General features: G+C 52.1%; 1 protein-coding gene across 6 annotated transcripts in view; it reads right to left on the bottom strand.

Annotated features, from left to right (window-relative positions):
- The window catches only part of STARD8 (StAR related lipid transfer domain containing 8), a 70,687-nt gene that overhangs the window by 24,817 nt on the left and 26,877 nt on the right, over positions 1-18,993 (bottom strand). For 2 of the 6 annotated variants that reach the window (XM_007183521.2, XM_007183522.2), the window contains exon 1: positions 6,971-7,113. The exons of 2 other annotated variants lie outside the window; for them this stretch is intronic. The gene's annotated coding sequence lies outside the window, so the exon portion shown is untranslated. Of the gene's footprint in view, positions 1-6,970; positions 7,114-14,174; positions 14,195-18,993 lie in introns of those variants that run through there. 2 more of the 6 variants (XM_007183524.2, XM_007183519.2) reach the window with 2 other exon arrangements.

Here is an 18,993-nt window from a genome sequence, read left to right as displayed (position 1 = left end):
CCATTTTATAGCTGACAAAATGGAGGCTCACAGAGATTACGTAATTTGCCCAAAGTCACCCAGCGCTGCATTATACCAGAGTCCCCACTCTTCACCATGACACTCTCCTTCCCCAGGCACCGTGTGTACAGTTCGGGGGGTGTTTTGCTTCGGCTCCACTCTGGCCACTTTCCCACATGCCCCTCTCTGTTGTTCCCATTTAGAAGGCCCTACTCAGGTGAGGGCGGCTCAGACCAGATGTTTGGGGCAAGGTGCTTCCCAAACTTGCTGCCCCTGTCCCTCCTGACTTGACTTCAGCCTGGAGCAGAAAAGGTGGCTGCAAGTGCCTATCTCACACCTCAGACAGGCCTGCCTTTGGCCAGCCCAGATAAAGGACAGGAAATCCTCAGGCACCTCCCCTGGAGGTCACTCCCTCTACCATGGGAACAGAGTTGCAGCTTGGGCAGAGGTTCCTCTGTGGTGGGGAAGCTGCCAAGTCAGCCCCAGCTGCCCTGGCTGCCGAGTGTGGTTTGGGGGAAACAGGGAGGGCTGAGCGTCAGAGACCTGGGTTCCAAATCCTCCCTCCCTGGAGACTGTGCCCTTCCTCTCTCTGGGCCTCAGGTGGGGATCAGCCAGGATCACACCAGGGGGCTCACACTGTCTATCTGACTGGGCTGCTCTGAGAACAGAATGGGATCGTGGAAGTGAAAGTGCCTTGGAAACTTTAAAGAAATGGGAGGACGTGTCAATGTCATCGTCATCAACTGCTAGAGGCGTGGCTGAGTTGGTGTTTCTCCCCGTCTGATTCACCCTTCTAGGCCCCACTGTGGGCATGGCTCGGACTCATTTCCAGTTTCGATGCTCCTTAAAATATCCCCTTCCTCCACCCCCCGACCAGCTCAAGAGGCAAAAGCAAGTCACAGGAAAGCGGGCTATACGGGCAGCCCCCACACAGTACCATGCAGTCGGCCCATCCCAGTGAGCACCTCCTCCCCTCAGGCTTGCCCTCTGCTGTGGGAGCACTGAGGAGAAGGCCCTACCCTCCCAGGGCACCACAGTCATGGGAGCTGGCTGGACCGGAATGACAAACAAATCAGAGAGAACCGTACGAGGTGTCTGCACCCAGGACTCCTGGGGTTCAGAATCTACCTGAGATTCTGGAGTCAACCAGGAAAAGGTAATGGAGAAGTCTTCTGGAAAAGTTCAGGCTACAGAAAAACAGACGAGAGTGAGGGACTTCCAGAGCCCCATTTCGTGCCCCAGAGGCACAAAGGGTAGCATGTGCAAAGGACAGTAATGAGGCTGGGAAGGGGACTGGTCCCAGGTCCCCTGAGGGGCACTTGGAGAAGCTGAGGCTGTTTGGCCTAGGGAAAACACAGGGGGACTTGGGCTCTGTCCTCAGACATCTACAGATCAGAGAGAACAGATAGGGTCTAAGTGGTCCCAGGGGGCAGAGCTGGGACTCAGGGGTAAAAGACATAGGGAGACAGAGATCAGCTCAACATCAGAAAAAACTTTTGGAGATTACATGGATGTAAGCAACTGCCTTGAAACATTGCACTCCCAGTTATTGAAGATGGGTGACAGGAGCTGCACAAGTACTTGGAGGGGGAAGACCCGAGCTTCAGAAAGAGAGTCAGACCCACTGCCCTCTAAAGGTTCTTCTTCCCCCAGCTCTGCCTGCTTCCTACCTCTGGTGTACTGTGGGAGAAGCATAAAGGTGACTGGAGCTGGCTAGGCCCTCGGCTGATTCCCACAGAGACCTGGGATCTCAGGAGCACCTTGGGCTGGTACTACCCAGGGGGAGCAGGTCACTCATTAACTTGTGGCTGAATGGGTCAGAGGGTGGCCACCTGAGACAGATGGAAACATGAGGAGGGGCGAGAGAGCAAACTGTACAAAAGCCCACGCTCAAGGAAAACCCAAGCTCTGGCAGTTCAAGGCCCGGCCAGCCCTAACTGACCAGCCGGCTAAGAGTATTTAGTGATTGGCCCTGGCAGAATTTGAAGCCAGCTCACCTTTGCCTTGTGGATAAGAAAATGCTCTTGACTGGAAACACATACTCTCATGGCTAAAAGGAAGCCTGGGAGACCACTGAGTCCATGCCATGGGCCCTGCATTTTAAAGATCTAGGCCCAGAGAAAGCAAATGTCTTCTCTGAAGTCACTCATGGAGAGGTAGCTATAGAGAGACACAACCAAAAGCCAGGTTTCCTGACCCTAACATAGGCCCACAGGGTTCACTAAATGTTGGTTCCTTCTCGTCTCACTGAAACTGCAGAAAGCTTCTTGTGGTCTAGAGCTTTCTAAATTGGACCTGGGTCCTAGCTTGACCCTTCCCAACTCCCACTGCTTGTCAAGATACAGGTTCTCTGAGGAAGGTCTCCTCCTCCACTATGGAGGTCTCAGGCCTCATGTCCCAGCCTGGTGTGAAGGGACCTACAGCGGACTGAAAACAAAAACACACAGCTCCACCCCACCCCCAGTAATGGCAAACCCTTTGGGTGGGCATTTCTTGCTCTTTTAGACTTTCAGATTGAATCAGGGAGTCAGCTGCTCCTGGAAACACCCCAACCCCCTTTTGACTCTGATGCCTAAAAAAACCCAAAAACCTCCTATCCCACTGTCCATCTGAATCCCTATTAACTCAACTCCCTGCCCCTCTCTATAATACCACCCAAGTTGCATATGTGTCCTTCAAGCAATGTGAATGACTACTTCTGTTTGCCCAAGGGAAAACAGAGGAGCAGAAGTTTAATTGGCCCCAGAAGTTCCCATGACTGAATGTTCGTTAATGTCCCCTTGGGGGAAGGTAAGGGCTCAGAAATGGGGTCCCTTTAAGGCCTGGGGTGGACAAAGAGTTAGTTAATGGCCATCCCTAGAGGTGACTTTCCAAAGTGGTTATTATGTGGCTCAATCATTAACCAAGCAGTGGCAGGACCCCAGGCTTGTTGGAAAGGAGCCACTCCTTTCCCAAGGACAGCCCAAGAGCAGGAGGCTCTGGGGCAGCGAGGCCTGGATGAGGGAAGCTCTCTCTCAGCTCCACACAGGGGTGGAGGAGGGCTGGCCCGGATATGGAGGAAGTCAGCACACCCTTACTGGAGTGGGAGGGAAAAGCGAGACAGTGAGGGTTTTTATCATGAATGAGAGAGGAAGCTCCAAGCTGGGTCATGGTGATTAGATGACAAGCTGGGAAAGACGCTCATCCTGAATGCATCCTGTTTTGCTCTGAAATGGAACTGGCCTCAGGGGCCAGGGGCAGGGGAGGGGCCAGGAGGCAAGCAGCCTCCCAGGAATTCTCCCAGGCCTGCCGACCTCAAGATCCTGGGTGGCCCTGGAACTGGGGAGGCCAGCAAGCGAGTCAGAACTCTCATTTACCACTAGAGAACCAAGGCACGCATGTACTTTCCACAAGAAGCCTCCACAAGTCAGCCTTGGGAGCCCGAGCCCCAGAGCCAGAGCTTCAGAGATGGCAGCAGGCACTGTAAAACAAGGGGCTAGGGCTCCATAATCCCTCCAGCTCAGACCTTTCCTGGGCCTCTCTTTCAAGGTTCAGCTCAAATGTCACTGCCTCTGTCAGTCACCTTCCCCTCAGTCAAAAGCCACTGCTCCCTGGTCAGGCCTCCCAGGGCAAAATATCCTCCTCAACAATTGGAAATATGAACACTGCTAGGATATTTGATGATATTAAGGGACTGTTTTAAAGTGTGATAGTGGTGCAGTGTCTATCATTTAAGTCCCTATCACTCATATATATATATATATATATATATATGACTATTTAAAGATAAATCAAAAGGTGTCTGGGATTCATGTCAAAATAACAAGAAAGAGAATGAAGTAGATGGAGGCATATACAGGGAAGGATTGGCCATGGGCTAACGGCTGTTGAAGTTGGGTGACGAGCACATGGGACCTTATTACATTAATCATCTCTACTTTTATGTATGTTCGAAATTCTTCATAATAATTTTTTAAAGCCCTCACCGAGGTAAAGACTTAGTGTGTCGTGTATCATTCATGCCACTCACCCCCATCTACTAGATGGTAGGTTCCCTGAAGGTGGAGGTTACACTTTGTGTCCTCCACAAGACCTAGTACCAAGAATTTAATGGCTAATAATTTATATAGCACTTGGTAGTTCACCAAGCACTTAGCCATGGATCCTCTTGTTTAATCCAGTAAAGTGGAAAAAGCGGGGAAAAACCAAGAGACTGAGAGATTGAGTGGTGCAGCAGAGCCTGGATTTAAACCTCCACGAGTCCTGCTCCCAGTCCCCAGTTCTTGGCCCCGCAACATGCTGGACTCCTGAGGAACTTAACCTCCAGTTCTGCAGTCCCTGAGAGGTCGCGGGTAAATAGGGACAGCAACAGTGGGCATGCAAGTTCCCAAGGTGGAAGGCTGGGCAAGAGGAGACTCAACACACAAACACAGCACTTCAGACTGGTGACAAGGGCCCAGACTGGTGCCTCCTGTCCACTGATTCAAATTTACTAGGACCCGCTCCCCCTTAATATACACACATAAACCAAGGCCCCGGGTCACAGATGAATAAAGCCGTAATAAACACTTGACACCAACAACTGTGTTTCCAGCCCTGTGCTCAACTCCTCTGTTTAGGGTTGTAGGGTGGGGGAGTTCACACATCCCATCCTAGAGCCCTTGCATCTTTCAGATCCCCTATCTTTACTTTATCTGATAACAGCCTCCCAAAGGCCCAGGGCCATGACACTCAATCTTACCCAAACTGGGAGTCCAAGAAAAAAGTTCTCCTTATCCTATTCAAGCCAGAGGCAACTCCTTCTTCCAGTGAGAGACCCCACGCCTCACCTTCCCCAAGAAGGTGGAGGCACAGCCTGCCTTTGTTAAACCTGTCATCTGTTGAACCTGAACTTTCCAAGGCTGGAACAGGGAGCTCCAGGAGTCTCCGGGCAGAAAAGCACTGACCGCTGCCACAGCAGCCCCATTAGAGACTCGATCCTCTCCTCCCTTCGGGACTTTCTTGCTTTTGTGTTGCTGCTGTTATCCCTATACCCGGATCCAGGGGTCCTCTGCTCCCTCCTCTCCAATCTATAGCCCTAAGAATGGAATTTTTAAACCTCAAGAAGACAGAGAGTGTCAAAGTTTGGACTTCTCTGTGCCACTTCCTTCACTCCTCTGTTCAAACTCAGGAAGTGTTGTCTTCTGTCTTCCCCGCAAGACTCATGCCACCCGCCCCCCCCCCCCGCCCAGGACTCACACAGGGTACACAGCCCTTTAGTGCAACTTCAGCCTCTCTTCTTGTCCTAAACACCTCCAGATATCATCTCCCTCTCCCCTCCAGATCAGGGAGAGGAGCTGCAGATGCACAGAGAGGTTTAGCATACTGCTCCAAGAATTGCTTACGGAGTGGAGAAAAGGCAAGCAAATAGGGGAAACCAGACTCTATCCATGTGGTGTTTTCTAACTACAGAGGTCCAGGGAGTAGAAATTCCAAATCCCAAATCCAGAAAATAGTTGGACAAAGGCCAAATCCTGGAAATGAGGACCAGCCCAGAATGTCCAGCGATATGGTAGCTGTAGCTTTAGGGTGAAAGAATCTTCCACCCCTAAAACCATCATTCCCATCACATTCTTTCCGTTCACTCCATCAACCACTCAGAAACCACCTGCAGTCACCACCTTCTCTACGCCCTTGGGCTGCCTGCCTTCTCATTCCCCCCACAAGAACTGTCTCTCTTCTATTCCAGGAGGATGAAAGTGAAGGGAAAATTCAGAGAGCAGTAAGACAGACGGTGGGTGGGGACATCAACCCCTAGAGTGGGGGCGGGAACAGGTCCACAGCAGGAGTCAGGGTTTGAAAATAGCCCTGGGTGTGATTCATCACCGTCTCCTTCGGGGTCGGCAGACATGGGTGCTCTGAGTGAGATGGAGACAAGCCAGGGCCCTCCAGCCCAACCTCTGGGGCCCAGGGCTCTGCGTTGGCCCCACCACTCCCCACCAGTCTGGCTGCTGTCCTGCTTGCCCTCCCCACCACCACTAGTTTTCCAGCTGGCTTAGCTGCATAATCACCACAAGGCTCTCCATCTGCATAGCTCCTGTCGCCCCAAGCATCTCAGAAACAACCCTTTACCTGCCAGTTTAAGAGCCTGGACAAGTCACCAGATGTCAGGGTGGAAGAGACTGGCCCTTTAGATACCGAAATCCAGCCCACCACCCAAGGTGCAGTTGAAAACTCTGTGGCCCACAGAAGTAGCATGACTCGCCTAAGGTCACATGAATTAGTGGCTAAGCCTTGGTTCCCTGAATCGTAACTCAGTACTTTAAAGAGTTTGGGAGAAGAGAAATGGAGGAGAGAACCTCAGACTATCTAATTGGGAAATCCCAAAAACTTCCACTAAAAGGCCTTTGCTCAGAGGTTCTCTAATCTAAACCCATTTTGGACTTCATGGGGAAACTGAGCCCTGGAAGAAACGACTTATCCAAAGGTTTTCGCTTGATCCCCGCTGCCACCTCAATACCAGGAAAGTCCGGGCGTTTCTCAGAAGGAAGGCAGTGGCCGAGGGGAAAGCCCATGCTGCCCAACCAGGGGCTTCCTGGAAATGCGCTCAAAGCAAAGGAAGGAGGAGAGGAGAGGAAAAGCGGCGTGACCCGACCGCAAAGCCCAAGCCCCGCCACCCCGCCCAGTTCCAGCCCGTCTCCGAAGCCCCTGAGCTACAGCTCCGGGCTCCAGTCAGGCCCGGGGGTAATGGGCGGACAGCCGCCTTCCACCACCCCACTCCCGAGGCTTCCTAGGGAGAAGCGCGGCTGGCGGGCTCCGGGGGTCCCCCAATTTCGGCTACACCGGCCTCTAATCCTGGGGACGCAAATGTCTCGGCTCGCTCCCTCCGCGTCTCCCGTGGACGCCGCGCAGCCGAACCGCTAAGAGCGGGGGCTGGAGCGCGCCGGAGAGGCGAGGGAGCCCCGGACCCCCGCCGGCCCCGACCTCCCCCGGCCGTCGCCCCAACTCCCACCTGGAGGCCGCGTCCGTCGCTTTGGGTTCGAGACCCCGACGCAGCTGCCAGCGGGCGGGAGGCACGCGCGGAGCCTGGGGTTGGGCGTGGGTAACGGTGCCAGCCAGAGGAGCAGCTGCCGCGGCTGCTTAGCTGTTGTCAACCCGCGGCCACTCTCTGCGCAGGTGGGGAGGGAGCAGCGGCGAGTCGGGTGGCGGGGACGCCCCGCCCACCTACAGGACCTTCGACCAATGAGGGCGCAGTCCGGCCCACCGAACTCCCCAGAGAGCGGCCCAAATTGTGGTGGGCGGGGCTTTGCCTTCGAGTTCTTCCAATCCCCGCGCTGCTGCCACTTCCTCCGGTCACACCAATGCGGGGGGGCTGGGACAAGGCACAAGCCCAGGGCCAGCAATTAAGGGTGAAGGAATGGGGTGACCGGGCACGCAGACTAATATCTATTGAGCTCTGTAAGTGACTGGCACCGTGGGCGGAGGGGGGGGATTTAAATACTTACGTCATGTGCACGGGAAGGTTCAGTGGCTTGCTGAGGATAATTTACAGGGAGTTCAGAAGACACAACTTTGGTGAGATCTCCGATTAGTTGGGGCAACCAAGAGAACATTAGATATTTGAGAAGGAAGTTGCCATTCCCACCTTGTTCAGGCCTCAGCATTCTGCAACTCCCCCACTCTGCCCCGTGTCCAAACTCTACCTCTGCGGAGAAATGCACGGAAAACTTGGGGCATTTGCATTAATCATAGTAGTAGAGGGCTCCCAAGAGTTGTGACAGCAAGTACCACCAGAAAGCCTGTTTAAATTCAGTAAGAAACCGAGTGTTAAGATTTGATTTCTCTCTTGCCTTTCCTCACAAGGGTCCAACACAAGTTCACACTTTGATTTCATTGTTGACTTGGGGACTCCTATTAGCCAGGGATGGAAATATCCAAGACCCCATGCCACTCAATCACCATCCTCCACATTTACAAATGCAGAAACTAAGAAGAGATGACTCACTCAAGTTTTCCCAGCAAATCCATGGCAGTAACAATACCTGCACACCGGTTTTCTAATAGATGGGAGATTTCATACCTAACAGATGGGAGAAATGAAGCTGAGATTCCTAGAAAGCAGGGACTGCATCCAACTTGTTGCCTAGAGTACCCAACACTGAGGAGAGCAAAAATTAATGTTTCTTAGGACTGAAACTTTCTTAAGGTCGTCCGAGGCAATGGCAGAGCCAGACCTAGCCCCAGGTGACCCCTCTTGCCTGGCCTTCAGTACACTTGGCCAAATTGGAATTCTTCCACCTTCCTTCCCTGCCAGCCCTGATGAGAATCAGAGGAGAAATGGTGAAGCAAGGGTACCTCCAGTGTGTACTCCTCTTTTCCTCTCAATGGCATAACCGCACACAGCTGGCACTTTGCTCAAGATGAGCCATGTCCCCTTGGGTCTTGGATGTGGATGAGGCCTGTATGCCAGAACTCACTCCTGGAAACAAAATCCTACCCAAAGTCAGAAACCTTTATGATGGGTGGGAAGAAACCTTTATGATGGGTCACTCAAGATGACCTTCCTGAGACTGGGTTGCTATATTTGTAAGTATCCCTAAGGCTCTGAGTTGGAGCCAAACTTATCTTGCTTCTGGAAAAGGCTAGAAGAATATAAGAGTGTGGGTCCTGCAATGATCCTAGAGCTTCCCTAAGGGCAGGAAACCATGTCAGAGCGGATTCCATCCACGCATGACACCAAGCACAGTGCCTACAGTAGCTTCTCAATAATGTTTGCTAATGGGTGAATGAATGTTAAAAGATACTCAAGGGACAACCATGAATAAATAGGATCAAACAAATGATGAGCAAAAAACCCAATTTACCTTTTTGGTATATACATTTAACTGAATCAGATATGATGGGTTCTGAGATACCCAATTCTTTAAAAAAAAAAAAAGGCAATCAAACCTGAAAACTGCAAAAGGGAAAACTACAGGAAGTACAAAAACTACAAAGAGTACAAAAACTACAAAAGGAGCAATTGCTATAAATAATGAGAACAAGAGCTTCACAGTGCCTGGCATAGACTAGGCACTCAATAAAAACATCTGGTAATGAGTGAACACAATAGTCAGCGAAAGCTACAATCCTAATATTTGCCATGCACATTGTGACATTCTGAAATGGCCCAAGCAATGTCTAGGCTATTTCTCTGCGTGTTTTTTGATCTTTCCCGTATCCCATGAGCTTCAGAAAAGCAAGGAGAGCTCAGCCTCATCAGAAAAACAAAGATAGTTCATCTCCTTCAACCACCAGCAGCCCTTGTTCTCCAAGCCCCCCACCCCCAACCTAAGCCAGAGTCTTGCATAGAACAGATATTCGGTAATGGTGCCTGGAAGATGAGAACATAGTACCTTTTCACAGGTTCCTTTCTGGGCTGCATCTTGAATGACTCTAGAGATAACTGGAGCCTCCAGGTCTTTGCCATCCCTTTTTCCATAAACCCCCCTATTTCCTGTGTGTCCTATAGTGCTGCTGCTGCCCTGGATGTCAGCTCAACCATCAGGCAGAGAAATGTAGAGTCTTCATGGGGGTAGGCTGAGGGCAGGTGAAAAAGCCTCAGGGTGAATGCGTGTGTTTCTATGCCTGAGGCACGGGGCTTCCCTCATTCTACCACTACCACAGCCCAACTGTGTCACACAAAAGGCAGTACAATGGATTCTGGAGGCAGACAACCTGGGTACAAAGTGCAACTCTGCTACTTACTAGCTGTGTGACCTTGGGCAAATTACTTTCCAACTTTCTGTGCCTCAGTCTCCTCATCTGTAAAGTGTGGACGATAATCATAGTCCTGACCTTATTCTGCTGCTAAGCAGATCCACTGGACTAAGTGACACTTAGAACATTGGCTGGCACCTAGACAGTGCTTCTAAGTGTTAGATATGGTGACAGAGGCACTGAGCAATGGTAGAGTGAGCCCTGGATCAGGAAGTAGGAGAGTTGGGTGCTAGTCCCAGTTCTACAGCTTTCTGGCTGTGTCACCCAGGGAAAGTCATTGTGCCACTCCAACCATCAGTTTCTTCATCTGTAAAATGAGGGGAGAGTACAATCCCTAGTGGGCAAAGTTGAGACAATGGATGTGAGGCTGTACTGTAAAGGGTGACAGGTGACAGGATGGCACTGAAGGTGTTGCAGAGCTAAGCTTTTTGCCAGGGCCAATCAGCTCTTTCCTTCTAGGCAGTGGCACAGAGAAACTCTGTATGCCCTTACCCTGAGCCTCATTCTGAGACACTTGCATCCCAATAAGCACCCATCTGAGGACTTACAACAGTCCCTACACCCCTCCCTGCCCAGGATGGGGATTCCTCAGGCTGTTGCAGGTAGACCCATAGCCCCACTCCAGAATGGCCCAGGGTAACATCAGGTAGGAACCCAACAGACTCTTCCACTACTCTTTTCCATGCGGCTAAAGGAGCAGCAGCAAATAATTCCAGGGAACTCAGTTGGGAAGAAAAAAAGAGGAGTAGGAGCTGCGAGGGGAAAATCAATTACACTCAGACCAGCCCTGCCCAGCACAAGACCATGGGTGCCCTGACACACGCACTCACACTTGCACACATATTCCTGCAGGCCTCATGGAAAGCCCACCCATCAGGCCTGGGAGGGTAAAGGACCGCTCCCTGGTGGTTTAGGGCCCCCACCCAGCCTCATGAAAAGGGGCTATTGATCAGGCTGCCACAACGTGGGATTGTGACAGGTTGTAAAAAAAAATAAATTCCTGAGGAGCTGTGGCCACGTCAGGGGGGTGTGCACTAAGGGGGCAGCTGGAGTAGGGCCAGATGTGGGGAGGGGAAAATGTAGTGGTGGGAGGGGCTTGCAAAGGTGAGGGGCACACAGACACCTCACTGAGCACTGCCAAGTGGGGGTGGGGGACAGAGAGCTATGCCCTGGGAGGAGCACAAAGACCCCCTGTCAGCTCACAACCCAGGGGACTGCCGTGGCTGTGCTCACCCCACACCCCAGAGCACTCCGCAGCGGGGAGCTCTGTGCTGGGCTGGGAGCCCTGGGCTGGCTGTGAGGGGAGCTGGAGCACTGGCCAAGCCAGGCACAGGCCAGGGGAGTTTCAAGGGTCACTTTTGCCCTTTCTGGGCTCTCCCTCCTTGAGCTAGGACACAGAGGCACTCATTCCCTCCCGCCTGCCTTCTGCAGCCATCAAGAGGAGTGTTGGGGCAGCTCATGACTGCCTCCAGACATTTGGACTAGGCAGCTGGAGGCAGAAAACCCAGGCCTACTCAGTCCCTGTCCCCGGCTCTTCCTCAGACATCCAAGAGCCTGTCTCCCTGTTCCTAACAAACACCAGATATAGTGTCAGCTTGATGGCATCCTGCAGCATCCACACAACAGACCCAGCGATGGGCCCCTTTCACACCCAGGATAGGACCCCTGCCTGGCTTTACTGGCCTACCTCAAAGGAGCTAGAGGTTTTCTGCTGCAAGCAGATGGTGCACCACCCCACAGCACTCTCCCCACCCCCCACCCCGTTCCCTGGGGGAAGTCGGCCTGCCTTGGGCCAAACGAAATAGGTGGGGTCACACTGGGCACAGACACCCGGAGCAGGATGTCCACCCCCAGCCCCCACACCCCACGCCATTCCTGTCCTTCAGAGGAAGGTCACGGTATGCTGAAGGGAAATGAGCAAAGGCAAGCCCACTTCCAGCTCGAGCCCCTCACCTTGCCCCGCACCCTTCCCATGCACACATACAAGCAGCTGAGGTCAGAGGAAAGTCCCTCTAACCTCCCCAACAGCTCCCTCTGCCTGATCTAGTTTCAGCCCTCAACTTGCTCCTTCCTGTCTAGGCTCAGTTTCCTCATCTGGAAAAACAGGGCTGGGTCCTGGTTTCTATGGTCCCTTCTTTCCAGATTATTCTCTGCTCCTGTGAGCTTCTCTGTGTGTCCCCAAGGGGTGGGGCTCCCAGAAGCCCTACATGCATGGGGCTTCTGCAAAGGAAGGGGTGGTGGGGTGTGAGGGTCCTCTGAGGATGGGGGTTAGCAGGCAGCCAGGTGAGAAAGAGCAGAAGAAAGTGCAACAAAGGAAGGGGTAGGGCTGAGGTGAAATGCAGAGAAAGCGAGGGGGCCGAGGCCAAGCTGGTCCAGATGGCTGGAGACCCGTCCTCTGCCTCCAGTGCTGTCCTCAGCTCACCCTGCAGCAGTAGACACCCAGAGCCCCTGAACAGAGCTCAGGATCCTGCCCCCTTGCCTGGGACCCTTCCACATGTCCCTCCCAGGAAGCAGCTCCCAAGACAAACTCTGGGAGGGTGAGGAGGAGATGAAGGAGGAGGAGAGAGGGGGCTCTTCCTTCCCACCCACAGGCTCCACCACCAGCCCACCACAGCCTGACCTCATGCTGCAGCCCACAAAGTTGGAGGGCTGCTGGGGTGAGGGGGAGGATGGGGGCGGAGAGTAGCTTTTACAGGTCCTGCCCACAGCCTGGCCCAGACCAACCCTGTGATTGTGGGTCTCTGGGGCTTGGCAATCTCAATTCAGACAGACAGTGCCTGTCCCCTGGCCACCCAACCACCCTGCCTCCTTCCCCTGAAGGATAGCCCTTAGAGGCCCCAGGATGACATCAGAGAGGGCATGGGATGTGTGATGTGGCTCGAGGGCCACTCAGCAAAGGGTGTGGGTTCTCCTTGGCCTTGGAGTCCCTATCTCATCTCAGTGGGCCCTTCGGCAAGCACAGCTCTCCCCCTCCTCAATAGCCCTACACACACACACACACACACACACACACACAAATAAAAGTTCTGATCTGACCCTGAGCCAGCACCAGGGCTCCCCTACGCATACACATCAACCTGTCAGTCAACATGGACATCCAGGCACTGACAGGGGCTTGCGTGGGGAACAGGGTAGATAGGCCCAACAAGGGTCCCTACCTTCCTGGAACTCCCATGCCAGTGCGGGAGGCAATAGCAGCCCCAGATGGAGAATGCCCAACCCAGGCAGGTGGGCAGCCAGGTTAGGTCCCAGAGGACAAGGAGACAGGAGAGGACAGCAAGGCTCCCAGGTTGCATATCTGATGTCTCTGGATCAACTGATCCCCAAGAAACACCAGGAAAGCAGCTTCTGGGTCCCACTCTCACCAAGGCTCCTGGATCAGGGGCCAGGACACTGCAACTCTGGCTTCTACCCTGCTTCTACCACAGAGATGCTGTGTGACTGGACTGAGAGTCTTGCCCTCTCTGGGCTTCAGTGTCCACATATATACAATCAGAGGGTCTGATCTGAGGATCTCCATAGCCCCCATCCTTCAATGCATTCAAGTTCCATGACAAATCTAAACCTGGTTTGCTATTCCCTATATGCCTTTTGAGTGGGAGCAAGGGGGAAATTACCAGGGAAAAGGAACAGGCAGAGCCTGGAAGGTTTTTTTCCGTGCTCAAAGAAACATATATTTTTTCCATTTTAAAAAAGACAAAGTGCCAGGCACTCTTGGAGGCCTGTTGGAGTGTTAACAGGCCCTGGGATGGCGCTTTTAGGCTTTACCAGCTGACTAAAAATGTGCTGCCAGGGTGGCTGGGCTGTGTCACACAACTAGGGGACAAAGTGGGGCAGGAAGGGGCCCTTGGGGTGACGGGGAGTGTAGGGAGCTACCGGCTAGGTAGTAAGACATGGAGACAAAACGTGGGCTAGAAGGATGGACAGATATTCGAACGAAGAGGTAAAAATACAGACCGAGGGTCAGACATATAGTGGAACAGGAAAACATAGAGGAGGGTGCAAGCGCCACACCAGAGGCAGCGACAAAGAAAGTGCTGGAGGAATAAGGGGCCAGGAACATACTGTTTATTAAAACTGCCTACTACGTGTTAATAACCATAGCAGCCTGTTTTTGTTCTTTCTGAGAGGAGGATGCCCACACAGGGAGAGAGGTGGGTAGGGACGAAGCCAGTCAGACCATAGGGATCAAAGGATGCTGCACCCAGGGACTGAGAGAGCTGGCTAAGAATTAGAAGCAAGCAGGCTGCGGGGGTGGAACGTCTGAAAAAGGGGGCTGCCAGCCAGGGGCGGGGTTTAGACAAACGGACAGATGAAATCCATGAAAACGGGACTGGAACAACAGACGAGGCGGCGAGGGGGCCGGGAGTGCGGAGCCGGCGGGTGGCAGCACGGGGACTCCGGGCTCAGTGCAGCCGAGCCCCGACCTCCCGCAGGGTCCGCCCGGCTCTGATCACCTGGTTTCCAGCTCGGCGGGTCCCAGCGGGTGTCCTTCACACCCCGCGGCGTCCACGTCCGGAGCTTCGGGAGCCGCAAGGCCTGTCCCCAGCCCTGCGCCTGGGCCATGAGTCCGCGGCGGCTCCGGCGCCTCGGGTGGAGGCCCCAGGACTGAGCCCGCGGCCGGGCAGCGCCGAGGAAGGGAGGGAGGGGCCGACCTAGCCCCGCCCCCCAGGGGCGACTAGAAAGTTCCACGCCCCCACCTTGAGCAGAAACTCCCCCTTCTCTGTCCTACACCAGCCTCAAGTCATTTAGGTCCACTACTCTGCCTCCCCATCGCCATCGGGCCTCCTCTCTGGGGTTGGAGTGCCCCTCCGGCCTTCTCCACCCGGGACCCCTATCTGAGAGGTGTCTCACAAGCCATAACACTTCTCCCACCCCAGTTCGAGATAGCGAGGGTCTTTTTAGTCACCAGGTCAGCCCCTCCGCCTCCTGTCTACTCGACATCTCACCAACCACGTGACATGACGGAAGACCTTGTGCAACATCCAGATGGAGAAGGAAACAATGGCTCCTGCCATCTTGGCCGACTGACTCACTCCTGGGCCTCCTCCACCCCCATAGTTCTCATTACCCCCCAACCCCGTTTTTTGTCTGTCTGACAAGAGCAACGGACCCTGGGTTCCAACAAGGACCCCTTGAAACCCTTCTAGTGCCAAGAATATCCTGGACCTTATGAGCAGAAGCATTCCTTAAAGACGTTCTTGTGTTACAAACCCAAAACTGAGGCCCAAGAATACAAATGACTTGGCCATCATCTAAGCAGGGGACAATTATCTCTCTGTTGCAGGACAGTTATGAGGATGTAAAGGGGCTGATCATGGTACCTGGCACAGAGTACAGTCTCCATAAAGAAAGGTTTGCTTTTATTCTCAAAGAGATCAGCACTGGGCATCCACCACCAAAAAAAGCCTGGACCCAGGACCCTATATTGCATAACCCATTCCCTTACCCCTAACCTCCATCTATTCAAGCAAACTTACATTACCTAACTTGGGAATGGTGGGGAGTCCTATCCCGCTTTGCTGACAATGGAGGGAAGGCAGTAAGATGCCAGCTCTCAGACCTGGCCATTTCCATTCCACTTGTGGTGGTGGCTAGTAAGGGAGTGGAGAGTCTAACAGTGGCAGAATAACCTGGGCCATTTTCCTCTCTGAGCCTCAATTTCCTCATCTGCAACATGAAGATAATAATCCCATGACACATGAGAATAAGGATAAGGGGATACACAGGTGAAGTTCACAGCCCCTCCCTCTACTGTCTCCTTCCCTTGTGCCACAAGACAAGGGCTGAGCAAATCCATTTGTGAGGGACAGGCTGGGAAAAGGAAGAGAGGTTTGTGAATTGATTTGTGCTTATTTGTCTGAAATTTGCGCCCATTTTTTACAGACTCAGTGGCAGAGCTGGAAGGGAATGCGAGATTAACATGTTGATGATCTCCATGTCATTTGCCCTTTCCCAAGGCAGTGCTGGCACACAGTAGGTGTTTACAAAATATTTATTGAATGAATTTATTCTTCACATGGGGAAGAGAACTTGCCCAAGGTCCCACAGTGAATTCATTTCAGAATCGAGACAGATCTCCTGTCTACTCCTTCCACTAGGCCATTCTGCCTCATGGAGTTCTTTTTGTTTTTCTCTCATATGATCACAAATCAGTGGGGAACCCATTCCTCTCTCCTAGCACTCTCTGGCCTATCAGGAGTCCCCATTCTGGATTAGCTCAGCCAGGATAAACAGCCATCAGGAGGCCCCTCTCGGTGCCCAGCTTAGTGCTGCCAAGCCTTTGACTTTTGAGTTTCCAGCAGCCACTACACAGCGCCTGCCACAGGGGCAAGTTCCCTTCTGAGGAAACGGAGGCCCTGGTCGGCTCCTTCCAAGCACAGGAGTTTCCCTTTTGCTCTCTGGTGGGGCGGGAGTGCAGGATACAGCCCCTTGCAGCAGCAGCCTAGAAGGAAGGGTGGCAGCAGCCATTTCCTACCCTGCTAAGGCATCTTCCTCCCTGGCCAGTCCCTCCCCTATTTCCTGAGTTCCACTTCTTGGGCTCCAGCCAGAACAGTAATATGAAAAGGCTCCAAAGTTTAACTTGAATCATAGGACCTGGGAACTGGGAAGGACCCCAGAGGTCATTTATTCCCACCTGCTCCCCACTGCAGTAATGCCCTCTGTTAATAAAGAGGAGGGGGCATCTGACTTAACCTCTTACAGCTTCAACTTCATGCCTCATTACATGGACAGGATGACACCCACCTGACAATGTTGTTGTGGGAGGAAATGTGAGAATGGATTTAATAAAAGCTAATGTGTATTGAGCACTAACTATATGCCTGCCATTGTTCTAAGTGCTTTTTGCATACTAATCTATTTAATTCTTACCACAACCAGATAAAGCAGGTAATCATAATCATCATCATCACCCCCATTTTACAGATGAAGAAACTGAGGGACGACAAAGATAATGTAACTTGCTAAGTTCACACAGCTAATAAGTGGCGATGGTAGAATCTGAACCCTGAACCTCAGTTTTCACCCATATGATGCAGTGATCATCCTTACCCCAGAGAATGATGCATCATAAAGGTCCCGTGAGCTCACATGTGTTTGTGTGGCTGGAACTCTTGTACCCAAGGACCCTTAAGGCTGAGGGGGAAGAATGTGAAGAAACCCCGGGGGCTGAAGATGTAACCTGAAGCTTTGTCTCCAAGCAGGGAATGTCTTTAAAATCCCTGCTCTTAAACATCTACTTGAATTTTCCAGTTAACTCCAGTGTACATCCATATTGTTTTCATATAAAAATGGGTGTTTTTCTCCTTTAAGCCTTTAAGGAAAGTTGACACTCCTGGAAGATGAGCCCCATTGGTCCTGTGCATCCATATGCCTCTAGGCCACTGCCTTTGACCCCAGGGTTGCCAGACACCTGACACATGGTAGCCCCTCAGTCACTGAGAATAGCTAACAACATTTATGAGGCACTTGTTATGTGAGTCAAAGTTCTAAGCACTTTCCACGTACGATTGTGCTTTAATCATCGTGACAACTCTGTGAGGAGGTCAAGTTATTATCGTTGCCCTCATTTTTGGCGGGAAAACTGCAGCACAGAGAGATTAAGTAATCTGCCTGAGGCCGCACAGTTGGGAAGTGACCACTGGGCTTTAAACCAAGACAAGCCTGTCAGCTTTGGCTAGTAATCACTATACATACTGCCTCTCCAGCCACAACAGAGTTTCTCACCCACACATCTCTACAACTTCAAACCAGGAAAATTCAGTTGATTCTTAGCAGAAGCAGACCTTATTCCAATGAGATGAGCAGCTCCTTGAGGGCAAAGATGTAGGGTCTCTCCCCCCAACCCAGCCTTCCCTAGATCGATGCTAAGCCAGGAGCTGGGCTGTGCAAAGGGCTGGCTCTCCATTCATGTGTGGCAGCTGACTGCTTCTTGGCTGGTGGCAGTCTCTTGGACCCAGAACCTGTTGGGCTGGTGAAAGAGCACTAGCATTTCACACAGGAGTCCTCTGCCACCCTCCATAGCAAAGATCCAACTTCAGAAAGGGCTGCCCGTCATCTACAGGGACAAGTTCACACTTCTAAGGTTGACATTCATAGTTCCACACAAGCTCACCCAGCCAAAGCAGCTGGCCTTCCCAGAACACACTAAACGTCATTAACCCTCCCAATGTGTTACATGTGCTCTTCTCTCTCACACACACACACAAAATGCTTATCCTTATTTCCTTGACTCATTTCACAAACGCTTACGTGGTGCTTTCAATGTACCTGGCACTACTCTAAGCTCTTTGCACATTTTAACTCATGGACTCATCACAGAAACCATGTAAGTACTATTATTATCCCATTTTACAGATGAGGAAACTGAGGTACAAAGAGATTAAGGTATTTGCCCTATCTCCTGCACCTGGCAAAGTCCCACAGATCCTTGTAGCCACTCCTATGAATAGCATAAGCCATTCCCTTTCCAATTGCTCCTTCAGCTCAGTTTCATCAGCAATAATTCTATATTGAGTTGAGTTATCTGTATGTCTTCCTGTCCAATAAGAGTTTGGATCCTCTGAGACCAGGGACTGTGTTTTATTATTTATGGCATATCCATTGATCAGGAAGGAGCTTGGCACAGAGTTGGCACTTAGGGAATATTTGTTCAAGGACTGAATGAATGACTCAGAAGTAGCCTTGCCCAAACTCAATGGTGGCAGAAAGATTTGGGGTCTCCTTGCCCAAACTCAATGGTGGCAGAAAGATTTGGGGTCTTCTTTCCCCAACATCACTGGGGTAGAGGAACGTCAAGATGGCTCAGTGACCAAGCATGAAATGCAACCACATTTGGTGAGAGGGGAAGAGAGAGAAGGCCTTTCCACCCTTTCGTGCCCTTTGTGTGGTTGACTCAAACCTGGCACCCTGACCACAAACCCATTTGGGCTGATGGGGCATCTACATCTAGCAAGCCACGAAAGCTGGCAGCTCTGGGGTCTGCTCCAGAGAACTGACCTCACTGGCTTCTGTGTTTCCCTCCCAAGGGCCCCATGACTCTGTGCAATTCGGAGGTTCATATGGAAAAGAGCAAAGGGTTTAAATGTCACCCCAGGGAGTTGGGATTTGCTGCTTTGGGTCTCCAACATTATGCTTCACCCAATTTGCTCTATCCTTCCCATGCTGGCCAAATGCACTCTGTGGACAACTAGAGGGCAGTTTGGGCACAACTCTGGCCTCAAGTCCTGGTTCCACCATTCAGTAGCTGTGTAACCTTTGGCAAGTTATTGAACC

The sequence above is a fragment of the Balaenoptera acutorostrata genome, chromosome X (genome assembly GCF_949987535.1).
Source record: "Balaenoptera acutorostrata chromosome X, mBalAcu1.1, whole genome shotgun sequence".
NCBI lineage: Eukaryota > Metazoa > Chordata > Mammalia > Artiodactyla > Balaenopteridae > Balaenoptera > Balaenoptera acutorostrata.
Note: the sequence above shows the minus strand (reverse complement) of the source record. Positions and strands in the feature narration are given on the sequence as shown.